Source organism: Podarcis cretensis, assembly GCF_951804945.1.
Source record: "Podarcis cretensis genome assembly, chromosome: 17".
NCBI lineage: Eukaryota > Metazoa > Chordata > Lepidosauria > Squamata > Lacertidae > Podarcis > Podarcis cretensis.
This window is the reverse complement of record NC_137187.1, coordinates 20,811,292-20,829,749: the sequence shown is the minus strand read 5'-3', so window position 1 is coordinate 20,829,749 and position 18,458 is coordinate 20,811,292. Positions and strand designations below refer to the sequence as shown.

General features: G+C 42.0%; 1 protein-coding gene across 25 annotated transcripts in view; it reads right to left on the bottom strand.

The window, feature by feature from the left end:
* The window catches only part of PTPRD (protein tyrosine phosphatase receptor type D), a 1,166,566-nt gene that overhangs the window by 885,500 nt on the left and 262,608 nt on the right, over positions 1-18,458 (bottom strand). For all 25 annotated transcript variants that reach the window (XM_079959081.1, XM_079959070.1, XM_079959090.1 and 22 more), the window contains one exon: positions 10,464-10,529. The gene's annotated coding sequence lies outside the window, so the exon portion shown is untranslated. The remainder of the gene's footprint in view (positions 1-10,463; positions 10,530-18,458) is intronic.

The following is an 18,458-nucleotide window of genomic DNA, read 5'->3' as shown; positions in this document are numbered from 1 at the left end:
ACTAGTAAATAAAGGATGTACTGTAAGATGTACTGGTCGCTGCCAACCTGAACAGCTTTGAAGGTGGATTAGATAAATTCATAGACGATAACACTATACACCGCCTTCCATTTGTGTTGTAGTGTGCTTATGATTGTGACTAGATGAGGAACCGAAATGGGAGGGTGCTATTGTGTTCATTCCTGCTTATTGTATTTGTGGACTTCTTATATATATTAGATTGGCCACTGTGGGAACAGAATGCTGAACCAGATGGGCTTGACAAAGCAAGGCTATTCATACAATATGTTATGAAAACTAGCATTAAGAAATGATATAGTGTACTGGTCCCTTTGTAAAGTCCAAGAAACTATTGTGTTTTTTTATAAAAAAATCTTGAACATTTGTGAGCATACAAATAACAATGCTAAATGACATTACAATGCTTGGATTATATTCTTGCCAGATGCAAGATTCCAGGGGACTTGGCAGTTAACCAGGGTCTGTGTTCCTTTGGAATGAGGCATGACGGAAACTAGTGGGGGTCTTTTATATATGAAATATGGTTTATCAGAAGATTACACTCCCAAGAGTGTCTCTTGTTGCTTCTCCCAACAAGCTTGGGTCCAGAGCAGAAGCCAAACATGCTCTCTGGTCTCTCTGGGAAGCCTCCTCCAGCCAGCAGTGCCTGGATTCTGCCCCTCACTTCTTCTCCCCCCCCCAAAAAAAAAACTCCTCCTCCTCTGCTCCAAACACAACTCGTGTAAAAAGGCCATATTTTTTCCTGTGGTGACATCACAATCCGGGTAACCCTCGTAATTTAACCCTCCCAACTCTCCTGTTATCTTCTGCTAACTAACATACAGCAGGGAGAGGCACTCCACCTGCTCCTCCTTGGGTGACACTGAATGTATCACCTTTCATTAAGGTGATGACCCAGGAGGACCCCCCTGCCCAGTGCCTGAGGGCCCCAGTCCTGCCACTCACCACCTGGCTTGGGACAGGGCCAGACAGACTCCATAAAGGACTGCTGCTGCTGCTGCTGCTGGACAGAGAGGGCTCCATTTCTGATTTTTAAAAAATGCTGTTATATCATTTGAAACTGTGATATTAATGCTGTATTCTTAATTTTAGATTTTGATTTATGTGGAAATTGTTTTCCATTCGGCTGTGTATTTTTTTTATGTCGTTTATTTATTGATTAGGGACGCGGGTGGCACTGTGGTCTAAACCACAGAGCCTAGGGCTTGCCGATCAGAAGGTCGGCGGTTCGAATCCCCGCGACAGGGTGAGCTCCCATTGTTCGGTCACAGCTCCTGCCCACCTAGCAGTTCGAAAGCACATCAAAGTGCAAGTAGATAAATAGGTACCAGTAGATAAATAGGTGCTCCAGCGGGAAGGTAAACAGTGTTTCTGTGTGCTGCTCTGGTTCACCAGAAGCGGCTTAGTCATGCTGGCCACATGACCCGGAAGCTGTCTGCGGACAAATGCCGGTTCACTTGGCCTATAGAGTCATCCGTGACTGGACCTAACGGTCAGGGGTACCTTTACCTTTTATTTATTGTTTATGATTTTTGTAATTATGTAAATCTTGCTGTGTTGTAAGCTGCCTTGAGCATTGTTTATAACTGTGGAAAGGCAGCATACAAATAAAATGATGATGATGATGATGATGATGATGATGATGACGACGATGACTCTGTCATCCCCTGCCTCTGTTCTTTGATGGCATCTCTCTAAGCAAAGCTTTTGAGGAACCTGGCTTGACTTATTTTTTCTGGCCTTGCCCCAATCCATTGCTCAAACCACACATTTATTAATTTCAAAAATTATGGGGCAAACCTGGCACCCAGGAATTTTAGGGGATCTTTGCCCCGTGCAAACCCCTAACACCATGTAATTTATTGGATGAAAGTGTGGGAATTAGTGACAATATATTTCACAAAAGAAATAGCCAAGCAGTCAGTCAAATACTATCATCATTGAGAGGAAAATACAGATTACAGAGGGGTTTTTTTTTATTTTGGAAGAGAAGACTAGCTGATCAGTGGCAGTGTTTCAAGCTGTTAGCTTTGATTTCACATCCTGAAGGCAGGAGCTCACATCACCACAGAGGCATATAATTGCAAAGGATTGCTTGGTTGAGTTGAATACAGTTAACTTGTTTCCAATTTTCTTGTCCTTGGGAATAAAAGCAGTCTCCTGTTCCATATAATGAAAGCCACGGTGAACTCTGCCCTTCACAGTTTACCTAACATGAATTTTCAAGCGTGTTTTCTTTGGGAGGGGAGAGATATTCCTCCATAGCACCCCTATATGTATGCTTCATCATATAAACTAGAGAATTAGAAAAAAATACTAGCGTGCCGTGTATCCTGCAAATTGCACTGCGCCAAATCTATGCCCACCTTATCTGGTTCAGTGCAACATATGCCTAAAGGTAAAGGGTAAAGGTACCCCTGCCCGTACGGGCCAGTCTTGACAGACTCTGGGGTTGTGCGCCCATCTCACTTAAGAGGCCAGGGGCCAGCGCTGTCCGGAGACACTTCCGGGTCACGTGGCCAGCGTGACAAAGCTGCATCTGGCGAGCCAGAGCCGCACACGGAAACGCCGTTTACCTTCCCGCTGGTAAGCGGTCCCTATTTATCTACTTGCACCCGGAGGTGCTTTCGAACTGCTAGGTTGGCAGGCGCTGGGACCGAGCAGCGGGAGCGCACCCCGCCGCAGGGATTTGAACCGCCGACCTTTCGATCGGCAAGTCCTAGGCGCTGAGGCTTTAACCCACAGCGCCACCTGCGTCCCTAGTTCAGTGCAACATATGCCTAAACACTAGTAAAACAGAGTGAGTTTGCACACCGTGAAAGCAGGAACTGTAGGTTGTGCTATGAGATGGAAGGAGTCAAGCTTACTCCCTCTTTCTTGTTAACTTCACCACTACCACCAAGAGGATAGCTTTTCTCTGCTGACTGTCTCTACTACACAGTCCTCCAATATTGTTTTTCTTTTCCCTACTGACAAAATTGGTTTTCTCTATTGGGTGGAGCAGTACGGTGAGCATTTGAACCTCCTGAACAGAACAACCCCCTAAAAGCAGAAAGCAACCATTTCACCGACAAGAAATACCCAAGGACGACACAAGGGACTGATAGGCTTGTAAATCACTATGGCACCTGCTGCTGACTTTATGTTATCCCCTCCCTGTAAATCAATAGTTTTCAGACCCTGTAGAGGAACCACTGCTCTAGAACAACTCTAGCAAAATTGAGAGCAGGAACTAGAGCACTATATTTGTTTCTTCAAAAATAAATCTGCTATGGCCCATAAGTCTGTTTCCTGGGGCTCTCCCCCAAGCCTCTGAAGCATATGTATGCGCTACATAGGGGCCTGCAGGGAGAGAAGGAGAAAGGGAAGTTCCATTGCACAGCCAAAACTGCTTGTTTCCGTGGACCAATTAAGTTGGATACCAAGTCACTGAGAAATTGTTATGCACATACTGTACATACCTGACCACTACTTTGAGACTGGTTCTTAGTATCAGGGGCTCTAGTAAAAAGCAAATAAAGTCTGGCCTAGATTACAGTTTAGCATCTGACAAAGGAGGGTCTAGCTATGGAAATTGTAGAGTTGGAAGGGACCGTGAGGGTCATCTAGTCCAACCCCTTGCAATGCAGGGATTTTTTGTTCTGTTGAGATTAGACTGCAAGCATTCCAACAGCAGTTTAAAAATCTTATCCCAAGGCTTCCTGCCCTCTTGCCAGCAGGACAGAAATTAGGTGAGCATTGTTGCACTCCTCTTGCAACCCATTTTATAACCACCGGAAACAATGGAATGGAAATTCCTCGGAACTATGAATCTCACTTCCTGATATGGCATAAATATTCCCCAGTTTGGGGTTGAGTCAGATGGCTGAAATTGTTCTTCACCCTTCAAATTCCCAGTCATACCCTGACATACACAGACTCAATTATCTTTAACATATGCCTTATTTAATGGCAGAACTCCAACATTCGTTGAGTTAGAGCTACAGATATCTACAGTGGTGGAGACAGGAGATTTGACATAATCTCTTCTCCATGAATGAAGAGGGAGTTCCATTTTATCCTATGGTCCCTGGGACCCTCTCCTGGGGGGGGGGGTCATGTTAATGGCCTTACTATAGAGAGAGAACAGAATAAATTGTCTTAACCAAGTTCTATGGTAGGCTAGATCAATGTCTTCATACATCTCTGTAACATATAGGCAAACTCCTTCACCTTTAGCACCACTTGAAAAATGGAATTCTCATTATTCAATATTTTGCAAATTATGCTGGAAACATTCAGCTAAGCCTATACTGCATTAAACTGAAGAATGCAAAATATGAAATTGGGAACACCTCTATATTGTAACCATGTCTTAAAAGTTCAGATTTCGAATTATATTTCAAACTGTTGTAGTTTTCGGTTCTACAATTTTGTGATATTGTATTACAGTACTGACAATACTATCAAAAAGTATTTTAGTTATAAAAGAGTGAGCATTCGTGGTATCATAAAGTTCTCTTTTTCCCATTTCCTCCTTTGTGTCTTGGTTTAAATCACTAATAACCAATGACAAAGGGGTAGATGATAAAATGGAAAGGAAATATTTCTTAAAATAATGATAAAAAAATTCCCAAAGGCTGTAAATCAAAACTATGCAATACCTGTTAATTGAGATGTTAAGGCTTCCAGGAAGTGAGCTACAATGGCGGAAACCAAGTGATTATTCACATCTTTTGAATTGTACTTTGATCAAGCTCCAGCTATTTGGTATCAGAGACAATATTAGCAAGAGGCTTTTCCTGTAAGAGAATTTGCACTTCATGTTCCAGAATGCCCATAAACTGATCAGGGGACTATATTCTATAATTTAATTTTGATTTGAAAGTGAATCCAATAATTTTAGAGGCTTAATGGCTTGGGAAATTATTATGGGGAACAATTATTTGGCACTGACCTTTTTCCAAGCTACCTGTTGTTTTGATTGCTTTACTAGCAATATCTTTAATTGAATTTGTCAGCAACAAAAATATGTCTTCTAACAGATGCTGGCTGAACATTTTTATAATTATTGTTATGACCTCCAGATAAATATTTAAGCAAATAAATGTTGGGTGTAGAACAAAGTTGCTTCCATTGTTGCAAAGTTAGAGGAGTGCTGGGTCATGAAGAATCTATTCTATATTTAATGAGCAAGAGAAATTGGCAGACACTCGTCATTGTACAAGGTCTCAACCATGTCAACACTTTATTTACAACTGCAAGAAAAGACTATAGCAGAGGTGCCTGTGCTAAAAGCCAGATTCAGGCCATGGCAGATCATATAATGACTAGTCTCATGCAGACTGAAGCAGTTTGAAGTCAGCAGAGATTGTCTTTTCATTGTGACTGCCTTATGCAGAAATGATAATGTGCATCTGCTTTGAACAGGAAAGGTTCAGATATTTGCTATGTGCTTCGGAACTCTTACTAAGGGAGCAATCCTGGGCTCAGGTCCACTGAGCTGAAGGGCTCGGGATATGGTAAAGCAACACCATGCTGACTCAGTTCCCCATACCTTGCTCAGCCAGAGAGTTGTCAGCGAGTTTGAGCTAGTTTCTTCCTCGACCAGCAAGCAGCGAGCCATTTGGCAGTGTTGTAATATTCCATCTTAACGTGATGAATGCAATTCTTCGTTTTGGTATCTATCTATCATCTATCTAGGGACACGGGTGGCGCTGTGGGTTAAACCACAGAGCCTAGGACTTGCCGATCAGAAGGTCACCAGTTTGAATCCCCACAACAAGGTGAGCTCCCGTTGCTCAGTCCCAGCTCCTGCCAACCTAGCAGTTCGAAAGCACCTCAAAGTGCAAGTAGATAAATAGGTACTGCTCTGGCAGGAAGGTAAACGGTGTTTCTGTCCGCTGCTCTGGTTTGCCAGAAGCGGCTTAGTGATGCTGGCCACATGACCGGGAAGCTGGACTCCGGCTCCCTTGGCCAATAAAGTGAGATGAGTGCCGCAACCCCAGAGTTGGCCACGACTGGACCTAATGGTCAGGAGTCCCTTTACCTTTACCATCTATCTATCATCTATCTATGCATGTGTATCTGACATTGGTCTACCTCTTGCTATAATGTCTTGTTTCTCTTGAAAACACAAGGCTGCGAATGATGTCTCACAGAGAAGGTCCCAAAAAGCAACATTGTGGAAGCAGGCCTACCTTGTTCCCTGCCCTGCTAGACCCAGAATACAGGGGTGGGTCCGAATGGTTGCGGAAGCCGAGGAGGAGGAAGAATATCCTAGTGTGAGTGAGTATAGGAGAAAGTGGTTTTGTTGTTGTTGTTGCAAGTATCACCACCTTCCCTTTTGGCCCACAGAAGCCTCTGCTGAAAGAGCATCAGTGGAAGGAGACAACTGGATACAACTCCATAGGCTGTAGTTTGGTGGTAGCTGGTGTTTGTGGTCCTTGCCGATATTTCATAGTGCCTGCCCCGCTCAAGTTTGCTCTTACTTCATTTCCCTCTTGCTTTGATTTCCTGCAGGCTACTTACATAGACTGCATTGTCAATGTATAGTCCTGGTTTATGGACTATACTGACTAAACTGCATAGGCCAGCTAAATTTAGTAAAGCATTCAGAAACAGTCTGTAAGCATGCCCAAGAAAACATCCCTAAATTAGTGATATATTCACTGATATAGTACAAATTTATTGTATGGGTTATACACAATGGTGGCTTTGCACTAGCAAAAATGCTTTTGGTAGAACAAGTCCAGGCATCCCAATTTCCACCTATCCTCCCATGCAAATTGCAGCCCTCTATGCCGTATCCTATAGAGTTCAAAAAGGTTCCCCAACACTCATGGGGAAATGCACAGGAGAAACTGGCAAAAATTAGAGGCCCTGCCTTGCAAAACCACCATCAGATGCAACCCAGTGAAAAATATTGACAGGAATTCAAGATCACACTAGGGCAAGCGTTTTGGCTCCCCAGTCAGAACAACGCCCCTCTCCTCCTGCTACACACAGTTCTGGGGGTTCTTTTGGACCCCCCAACCCAATTAAGGGGGGCAGAGGGTGTTGAGGGAGAGAAGGGGAAAAGAAGGGGTTCTATTCTTTCTACTCTACTCTACTCTACTCTACCGAGGCTCTACTCATTAATTTGATTTATTATGTAAATAGAAAAAAAAATCTAGTGCTGATACATGTCCTATATTCGCTGATAGGAAGCCAATTAACAACACAATTTAAAACAGGAAACTCAATTGATTTGCCATTGCCATTAATTGTTTTTCATGCCACATAATTCAATACCATAAGAGTAGAGGAAGCATAAAATTACTTGCCTGCAATTAGGTTTATTGGTATTTGTGTTTTTTTTAAAATACCTCTATTAGAAAAAAAGAAAAGCTACACTGCTTTCTTCCTGCTGTCCTATATTAATTAATGCTTATACTTATATTTTAAATGTTTTAGATTATATCAGGAACAAAGGAATCTGCCTTATTATGGACATGGAACAATAATTAAAATAATCAATACATCTAATCAATATACTACAGTGTATACAGTATCAATTGTATAAAATCAGAAATTCTCAAAACCCAACTGATTAAAAAAAGTTTGTAATAAATTTCTAAAGATTGCAGTGGTGCTGGTTTGATAGGCATCCCTAGAGAAGGAACTCCACAGTGAAGGTAATACAACAAAAATGCTCCTTTCCTAATGACTGATAACATCTCTACTGAAAAGATACTCTAGTAGCAGATTCTTCTGAGTCTGAAAATGAAAAAAATATTCCATTGACACAGGCCTGTCCTTCACATGCAAGGAGAATGGAGTGGGAATCTTGATGGGAAGTGGAATAAATGGGGCAACTAAATTAATTAGGAGGGCATATGATTCTATTTCTATAGTCAAAGGATCACGTAAAAGGTGATGGGGAAAACTTCTGCCTGAGACCCTGGAAAGCCACAGACAAATTTGGGCAAGATGAACAGAATAAGGCAGTCATAAACTTGCCTTCTCCTCCAACAGAAACAAAGCAGATGGGTTTGCCAGAGTGTTTATCCACCTTTGCTGCAGAATACAATGGAATGGAAATCGGAAGCTCATTAAAAAAACAGTGACAGGGTCATACTCAGAACAATGTGCCACATGCAGCAAACCTGTTGCACCAGCAGAAGCTAACCAGCAGACTTCCCCATTATCTTCACCCCCAACCTATTTGCTCTGGAGGGTCAGGGGGGAAAACCCAAATATTGTGTGAAGGGAGGGGGGGGGAGTTGTTTAGGGAAGCTTTTAATGTTTAACAGACCACTGTATTTTAATACGTTGTTGGAAGCCTCCCAGAGTAGCTGGGGAAACCCAGCCAGATGGGCGTGATACAAATAAATCATCATCATCATCATCATCATCATCATCATCATCAGGTAAGCCAAAATGCTCCTTAGTGTTACAAAGCTTTAACGGGTCCTCAGTTCGGTCAGCCAAATTCTGACGATAATAAAGGTTGGAAGTCAAGTCAGCACCACTTCTGCTTGTCCCACCATCAACACCTGAAATTTGAGCAATATCTGAAAGGAGTTGATAATAATCTGGTTTGGCCTGTTCCCTCAGGCTCTTCTCTATCTTATTATGATATCTTTAATAAGGAAGCAACCTGACCCATTCTAGTTAAATACTTGGATTTAAGAGAAGTTTGCCATGAACTTCCATCTACAATTTGGTTGCAACAATTTGGTTTCACTAATAAAAGGCAATGTCGTTTTGTTAATGGGTAAATAAGGAAATGACACTAGGGAAGACTGAATCGCAGTGTTTTCTTTTTTATTAAAATGGAAATTATGCTGCTGTTTCGTAGGTGACCAGAAAATACTATCATTTTCAGCTTCCAATTATAGGTAGGTAAGAAAGAACATTTCACTAGCCAGCTACATTGACTGAAGTAATTAAATGATTCTCCAAAGGTTAAAATAATTATAAGCAGGAGCTTTGCAATATCTATTCTCATACATGGTGAACCTTCAGAGAAAACTACTTTAATATTCTTTCAGCGAAACAGTACAACAAGAAATACTAAATGGATCAGTTGGTAACGCATGAGACTCAATCTCAGGGTGACGGGTTTGAGCCCCACATTGGGGGGAAAGACTCCTGTATTGCAGGTGGTTGGGCGAGAGCCAGTGTGGTGTAGTGGTTAAGAGCGGTAGACTCGTAATCTGGGGAACTGGGTTCGCTTCCCCGCTCCTCCACATGCAGCTGCTGGGTGACCTTGGGCCAGTCACACTTCTCTGAAGTCTCTCAGCTCCACTCACCTCACAGAGTGTTTGTTGTGGGGGAGGAAGGGAAAGGAGAATGTTAGCCGCTTTGAGACTCCTTTGGGTAGTGATAAAGTGGGATATCAAATCCAAACTCTTCTTCTCTTCTTCTTCTAGTTGACCATCGTGGTCCTTTCCAAAGTCAGAGCTTTAGGCTAATAATTTTGTTTCATATTAAGTAGTGCTTTTTTCTGGGGGGATGCAGGGGTACAGATACCCCCTAAACCAGGGGTCAGCAACCTTTTTCAGCCGTGGGCTGGTCCACCATCTCTCAGACAATGTGGGAGGCCAGACTATATTTTTTGGGGGGGAAATGAACGAATTCCTATGCCCCACAAATAACCCTGAGATGCATTTTAAATAAAAGGACACATTCTACTCATGTAAAAACACCAGGCAGGCCCCACAAATAACCTAGAGATGCATTTTAAATAAAAGGACACATTCTACTCATGTAAAAACACGCTGATTCCCGGACTGTCCATGGGCCGGATTCAGAAGGCGATTGGGCCGCATCCGGACCCCAGACCTTAGGTTGCCTACCCCTGTCCTAAACATTTTGTGAATCTAAGTTTGGCCTCATTGAGGGGCAGTATTTCAATATGAGTAGGAAAATGAGAGTACCCCTAAACATTTTTTAAGGAAAAAAGCACTGCATGTAAGAATTTTCACCTTAAAAAGTGCAGTTAAAAGTCATTTGTAGTCCAATAAAATAAAATTGGGGGGGGGGGGGGACAAAGGAAATAAGTTGGTCTTAAGGCCTGTAATGATGGTTCCTCAGAGACCCAAGATGGTAAAAAGAAGGCATAGGGCCACCGTGGAAAAGGACCTCTCCCTTGTGCCTGACAATCTAACTGCTCTCAGGGGCAGGCAGGTTAAAAAGAGTCTTCTTTACTGTTCATAAAAGGAAAAGGTGCCACCCAATTAGAGAGCTAAGATTGAACTTAGTTCCTCTCTCTGAACAAAAGTGAGATTTCAGCAAAGCACAAGGAAATCTTATGTAACAGTGTTTTTCAAACTTTGTCACCCGAATGCAAGAAACTTTTGGGGGACTTAACTCTCCCAAAAGGAAGATAGGGAGTATTTTATCACAATGCCAATCTCTTAAGCAACCTAATTAACTGATTCGGAAAGTGCTTTGAATAATTAAATACATAAACTCACCAATTTTCAACACCAAAATGGATCGATGACTGGAGGATTAGAAATGTAAGACTCCTCAAAATTTCCCTGTTAAAAAGTTCAGAAACATACAGTTAACATTTTAACATTTACAACAACCTAACAATGCATATGAATAGAAGAACTTTTATATCAAACAGCATCACAAAGTAGAGTTTATGCTGAGGCTGTGATACAAAATTGTGCAGTTTGTAGAAGATGAAGGTCATATGCATTTATTACATTGCATGATTCATAGCACTTTCCCCCAATTAAAATAACTAAGTTATATTCATATAATTAGTGCCATATACATCTATGACCAAACTCCTCTACTAAAAATAATTCTGCAACCTGTATTTTCTAATGCCAAAATATTAAGCTTCTCATCCATACCTATATTTCTATCTTAGCAAATACTCGGGAGTTATTTCCAGTGCCCTATGTACTTACGTAGGCATGGTGTTAATCAGCCTGGTAAATCACTTTAATGGTTTGTAAAAGCATGACTATATTCTTGCAGCCCACAAGCTAATCTGCACCTAGTCATTTACCATATGGCCTTAGATTCTAGAGCAGGTATAGGCAAACTCGACCCTCCAGATGTTTTGGGACTACAACTCCCATCATCCCTAGCTAACAGGACTAGTGGTCAGGAATGATGGGAATTGTAGTCCCAAAACATCTGGAGGGCCGAGTTTGCCTATGCCTGTTCTAGAGGCATTACTTAACAATTTCCACATCTATTCAAAATCAGTACATTCCATGCATTTCTATAAGATGTGAACAGACTTTAGTATAAATTAAGCCAGATATGTACTACTTCAGCTGTGTACACATTCCTGTTTACTTTGCATCCAGTGAACTCCCACGACAATCAACATTTGTCTTGCAGCTTATTGATAAATACTGTATCACCAAACCAGCCTCAATCTGATTTGATAAATGTTATCCGTGTGAAGACATCCACCACACTCCTTATGCTCCCACTGGTACAGAAGGGCAGCAGGTGACTTGGAAACACATGCAATCATACCCATGTGTACATTCAAATACTCCTTGAAACACAGCAGGAGGAAATGACCTCTCTACATTTTAAGCCAGGAATGTGTACCCAGCCTTAATCTAAGGACCATGTTACAAATAAATTGAGACGTAGAAGAACACGCCTAAAGTCCATATCACATTAACATAGTGTGGTAGTAGTTTCCTGAACCAAGCAGATAGACTCACTTGCAGGGGCAGACTTGGGCAATATGGCAACCTGTGCAAGGACAAATAAGGAGCAGGATTACTACTTTAGGGCTGAGAAAAAGTGAGTTCAGCTGCTCACTGCTCCCCTCCTCTCCTCTCCTCAGTGGCGCCCCCTTTGACTTGGCGTCCTGTGTGGTCACACTGGTCACTCTGTTCTAGGTCCACCTCTGTCACTTGTGTACTTGTTCATGAGCTGAATGCCTACTTTTTGCATGTCTAGGGTGATGAGTATAATAAGAGCACTTTTCCACCCTATTGTTGCCATGGGCAGGGAACAACCATCAACTGCGTGGGGAGTAGCTGCCATGAGCAAAGCAATGGTGTAAATGGGCCTTTTAAATTCTGTGATCAAGTCATTTACCCCCCAAAAAGCATTAATGGGGAAACTGGGGCATAATTATTTGATAGATAGAGGCTATAACATGTGCAATTCGTTTGTGTGTGTGTGTGTGTGTGCGCGCGCGCGCATGTACACCCACACACAGAGGCAACTTGCAACTTACATATGCTTAATTTGTGCACATTCAGCTTTATGTGCTTGGCAAAAATTGAAAGGGGACAGGAGTCTGGAGAAAAAGAATTTGGCAACCCCACCTACCATTAAACCCAATGCATTTTGACTATACACAATTTTGGCTTTACACGCTATCCCCATAACATAATCCCCACGTAAGTTAAGAGTTGCCTGTATATACTTTACTGTTGCAGTTCTCTTAAATAAACTTAAGGGGTATAGAACCATTTAGCCATTGAACCAACTTTCTTCCTAGTCATATCACATATATCCATTTTGCAAATAGCTTTGGACATTTTTGAAAAAGAATATTGTTAATTTTTATATCAAAAGCAGTGAGCTGACAGTATGTATACATTACTGACAACTGGTGTACCTGGTGCCCATTTGCACATCTTGCTCCCTGATATCCAAGACATCTAAATGGTAGTCTGTTGACAATGTGAATTATAGCTCAATTGCCACCTAAAAAATTGTGGATCCTTCAGACATGGAATGCCAGGGATATGCAAGCATCTCATTTGAGCTTCAGAATCTTTCATTAGCCTTTCACCATTATGCAAGAGACAACATTCATTCTGAAATGTGATCCAACTATTTAGATGTCAGATAAAATAAGATGCATTACTTTATATACCAGTACAAAACACTCACACCACAAAATGGATTTTCCAGAGTAATCGAGAAAAAATATAAGAAAAAGTAGATAACACTGAAGAACCTAGCTAGCACAGTGTGGTACCACTAGCCAAATGCCAAAATATTACCCTACACTTGTTGCCCTGTGATAGATTTAAAAATAAAAATAAAAAGCAAAATAAACTTTAGTAGGAATGGCAAAACCTTAAAGACTATAAACACTCCCATGTACTTCACTACCATCACATTCATTAACTTCAGAGCTTTTGATAAAGAAGCAGCAAAAGAGGACAAGCAAGGTTCTTGCAATTATTCCTTCTCTGTTTATCCTCAAACCTTGAAAGTGAGCTTTATGAGGTTCACCATATTGTGAACTGTTCAACAACAGCAAAAGACTGAATTCCAAATCCTTAATGTTTCAGTTGCCTCAGGCCCGTGGCTTTTCTCACTATTGCACAGACATTTTCAGTTTCTATATTGCATGCCCAGGCAGAGACCCCCAACCCCAGGCAACACCCGGGTGAAAAAATGACTCATGACGTGCTATGGGATGAAAAATTGGCCACAACTTTATTAAACTTTCAGATGTAGGAAGACCTTGGCTTAGGCATTGGGCATTTATCCCTCCCAGTCACCAGCTGGGGATCTGGGGCACATCAGGGTTAACCAATCTTTCTGGGGATTGGGCTGGCTCTGGAAGATGTATGTTTAAGCAGAGAGCCTGCCCATTTCACAGCAACACAGGGGAGTGCACTGACAATCTTTCAGTGTATGGCCAGTGACTCCCCTCAACACATCCCCTTTAACGGGGAACCCTGGGATCACCGCCGCGGGGGGGGGGGGGGCGTGTGTCACCGCTTCACACCCCACCCCACCCCATTTTGGGAAAACTAAAGGATTCCGCCCAAGGCCTATAACCACCAAAGTTGTGACATTTTGCTACGGGGAAGGCAGAACCTGCCAATGCAGGGAAATTCCTTCCCGGTCCTTCAACAACAACCATCGTAAGACAGTAGCAGCGCCTGCATACCTGTAAAGAAGAAGTTAACCTGAATAAAAGGCCTAAACAAAGGGAGTGGTGGGTGGGTGGGTGAAGCTCTGGAGCCGACTGAGAGCTCTAATAATAATAATAATAATAATAATAATAATAATAATAAAATTTATTTATATCCCGCCCTCCCCAGCCGAAGCTGGGCTCAGGGCGGCTAACAAAAATCAAAATAATCCAACATTCTAAAAACATTCATTATAAAATTAATTATAATGTGGGCTCCACCCCCTTTTATGCTTAAAGAGTGGACCCAGCCATTACTTGGTCTGCTCCCCTGGCTATGCCTCCCAAGTCGCAATTGGTTCATCCAAGACATCGTCTCTGAACTAATAACCTATCACATACCAAAGTTTAAACATGGTAGGGCAGTGGTTGTATACTACTTCTGTATATCCTCCTCAGCCCTGTCTACATTTGTATGTATAAATGGTGGGAACCTCAAGGTTTGCAACTTGGGGAGGTGGTCCAGGAGTGCTCTGCTGGGAGTCACGTAGGATCAGGGGCATGCAAAGGGCGCCCTCCATTTGATTTACATTAGCCTTGGACCCACTACTGGGATAAAGTGAGAAGTCCTGGGTTACATGAGGAAGAGCCTACACTGCAGCTGTAGCCCACACTACAGTCATCCTTTTGGAAATGAAAGACTACACAGGGCTGAAATCATCAAAGTTGTCCCATTAGCACAAGGATGTACAATGGGGTCTGTCCCAACCTTCTAGTGCAGATGGGGCCTTGTACGGAGAGAGAAATATACCGTATTTTTCGCTCTATAAGATGCACCAGACCACAAGACGCACCTAGTTTTTGAAGGAGGAAAACAAGAAGAAAAATATTCTGAATCTCAGAAGCCAGAACAGCAAGAGGGATCGCTGTGCAGTGAAAGCAGCAATCCCTCTTGCTGTTCTGGCTTCTGGGATAGCTGCGCAGCCTGCATTCGCTCCATAAGACGCATACACATTCCCCCTGACTTTGTAGGAGGGGAAAAGAGCAAAAAATACGGTAAGTTGGGAAGTATTTTCACTAACATGATGACTTTGTTGAATACAACCCACAGCATGGGTGCCTTCCATAGGGTCCTTGTCCCTCATCCCAGTTTAGGATTCCTAATTTTAGTAAGCTTTAGAAAATGGAGAAGCTTAAAGGGCTCTAGCTTAATAGTAACAATAAACCATCTAGTCCAACTTCCTGCATTAAGAGAACAAGTTATTCCTTACTTAAACATTTGTTCTCTTTGCTTGCCATCTGCTTTGCAAAAGAACAAAAGCATTAAGAACAAAGAGTGCATTAAAACCAAAATAGCATTCCCTCTCTAAACTTAAAAAACATGTACAAAATAATTACACTATTTCTTTGCCATTTATCCACGTCCAAAACATTTTTTTCGAGGATGTCCAAATATAACAAAAAAGCTCTGAAAGCTTTTAAATAAATAAATGCTTGCTACCTATTGTCTTATATTAAGAGCTCAATTTTTTATTTACTGCATAACTGGAAGTGGTATAACATATGTATAAATCTTTTATTACCAACATGCTCTAAGAAAATAGGTTGTTGTTATTATTATTATTATTATTATTATTATTATTATTATTATTATTTCCATTGCCCTTCATCCAGGGATCACAGGGACATTTACAATTTAAAAAGCACAAAAAATACATACCGCAGTAACAAACAAACATAATAAACCCCCCAAGTTTAAAAGGCCATAGATGGTTTAATTAGTCAAAAGTATGATTGGGGGCCCAATTTGAATAAAATATTGAGGGGGCCCAGGCAAGCTATGCATAATCAATCACAAGACACAGTGCACACACACCATTTGAATGGCAATGCCCATCAACTGGGGGGGGGGAGGGCATCCCCCTGAAATATTTTATTGGGGAGGCCAAAGGTACCTTGGCCCCTAGGTGGCTCCTATGGTATGGACATAAATGCCACACTCCATTCTGACCTGTGCATGCAGATGCATGCTCTGTTGGGCATCCTGCCTCCTCTGCCTCACCTAACCACAAATATCACACCCAGGTTTGTGCTGGCTGCAGGAGCAGTTTATCTTGAGAAGTGCATAAAACATGTTGAAAATAAAAACGATTTTGTTCTGGTACATTTTAAACCAATAGGAGGAGAGGCAGAACACTGGGGGAATTATACTCTTTGCAACCTTTGTACATCATACTTTTAAAAGGTAAAGGGATCCCTGATCATTAGGTCCAGTCGTGGCCGACTCTGGGGTTGTGGCGCTCATCTTGCTTTACTGGCCGAGGGAGCCAGTGTACAGCTTCCGGGTCATGTGGCCAGCATGACTAAGCCGCTTCTGGTGAACCAGAGCAGCACACGGAAACGCTGTTTACCTTCCCGCCGGAGCGGTACCTACCGTATTTTTTGCTCTATAACACGCACCCGACCATAACACGCACGTAGATTTTAGAGGAGGAAAATCCGTAGGCATGCCACCCGTAGGCATTCCCTCCATAACACGCACAGACATTTCCCCTTACTTTTTAGGAGGAAAAAAATGAGTGTTATGGTGCAAAAAATACGGTATTTATCTACTTGCACTTTGACGTGCTTTCAAACTGCTAGGTTGGCAGGAGCTGGGACCGAGCAACAGGAGCTCACCCCATCACGGGGATTTGAACTGCCAACATTCTGAACGGCAAGTCCTAGGTTCTGTGGTTTAACCCACAGCGCCACCCACATCCCAATATCATAGTTTTAGTTTTAGGTACATTCAAATAAAGATTCTGTACAGCTTGATAACAGTATTGTAGAACTAGACAGGGGGTACAACCCCAAAATAAATGTAAATGGCTTATAAGATGTTGGTAATTAGAAATGCTAAGCTTTCGTTGAGCAAATAAACACACATCACTTTCCCATAAAATAGACACAGTGAAATGTAACGCCATGAGGATATTCCAAGATAATAGGTACATGAGTATGCTAGCCTTTATAGGGCAGGATGAAATATTTTTAATGCCTATATCAATAAAAGCTCAGTGTTCTCATAGAGAAATAATATTCCGACAAGGGTGCTGCAATATGTCGTTTTTATTGAATAAGTCTTCTTGAGACCAGAGCAATAAGCATCAACATTTACTTGGGGTTGGGCGGATAGGGAAGTATTTTGTTTCTTACCACTGTCAAAGTTGACCCCCTCTAATATTTAATGAACATTAGAGGGCAATTACATAATAAAAAAAAGTAAGTTAGTTGGATCTGAACAAAAGATGGCGTGTTCCAAAGGTAAAATGATGCACAGATGTTTCAATCAGGAATGCTATAAAATCCACTTAAATAATTATTGCACAAATAAAGTTTATTTTGAGACATTTCATATGTGGCCACATGGTGTTAATTAGCAAATAACTTGTGTGGGCTTCTGAAAGTCAAATCTGGCAGCTTGGCAGATACTATAGTTATACCCTCAGCAATAAAATAATACATCAGTGGAAAAGTCTTTCCTATAGTACTACAAATAAGTGAAAACAGATATTGGACTAGGAAATTAGACTCCCTCTGAGAAACTAGATAAGACTGTTAGAAGAAGAAATAGTTATTCAAATCTATGTTGGGGAGAGGGAATATGGAAAAGGAACAAAAATGGGTTTTATTTTTATTTATTTAGCTGGGGGGGGGGAGAGAGAGAAGGCCGTTTTGTTGCCTTGTTTAAGAAACAAAATGCTTCTACTAAAATAATTATTGGATGGCAGTTATGCTCCCAGGCACCTTTTGAATCACAGAATCTTCTCTTAATTGATTGCTTTTGGTAGGGATAGGGAAGAAATTACCTTTCTCCTCAATCTTCCTACCAGTGGAGATTGGTACATTGGGTGGATGGGGCAATGCCCCATCTACCTCAGTCAACCCCCCACTTACCTGCCTGCATTCCTACATACAACCAGTCCCTTGGGTGGCCCTTTCTATCAGCTTCCTCCTCCTTCTTTTCAGTACCGCCCTTGTACAACACAGCAGAGAGGCAGATGGGGACAAAACTAGAATTCATTGACTCTGCCCCATCAGTCCCAAGGCTGCCTCCTGCCCTTTATTTCCATTGTTTTCATCCAAGTCTCCTCTTTTTTAAAAAAATGGGGGCGGGGCGTTGACTTATGCAATGGTGCCTCTGAAGTCATACAGAATCTGTTCCGGAAGTCCGTTCGGCTTCCAAAACATTCGGAAACCAAGGCGTGGCTTCTGATTGGCTGCAGGAAGCTCTTGCAGCCAATCGGAAGCCACAGAAGCCCCTCCGGCCTTCGGGTTCCAAAGAATGTCCTCAAACTGGAATGCTCACTTCCAGGTTTGTGACGTCCGAGAGCCAAAATGTTCAACTTGCAAGGCATTTGTGATGCAAGCTACAACTGTATTTAATGAGTCATGTGAAAAGAATCCAAACACAGAGCTTTCTCTGAATGCATGCAGTTTTCCCGACCCCAGAACTGTGGTGGGGAGGGTTGGAAACACTGCAGTTTACTCTCCACAGAAGGATCTGTACAAAGCAAAATACAGCGATTCTTCCACTCCTACTCCAGTGCTGCAG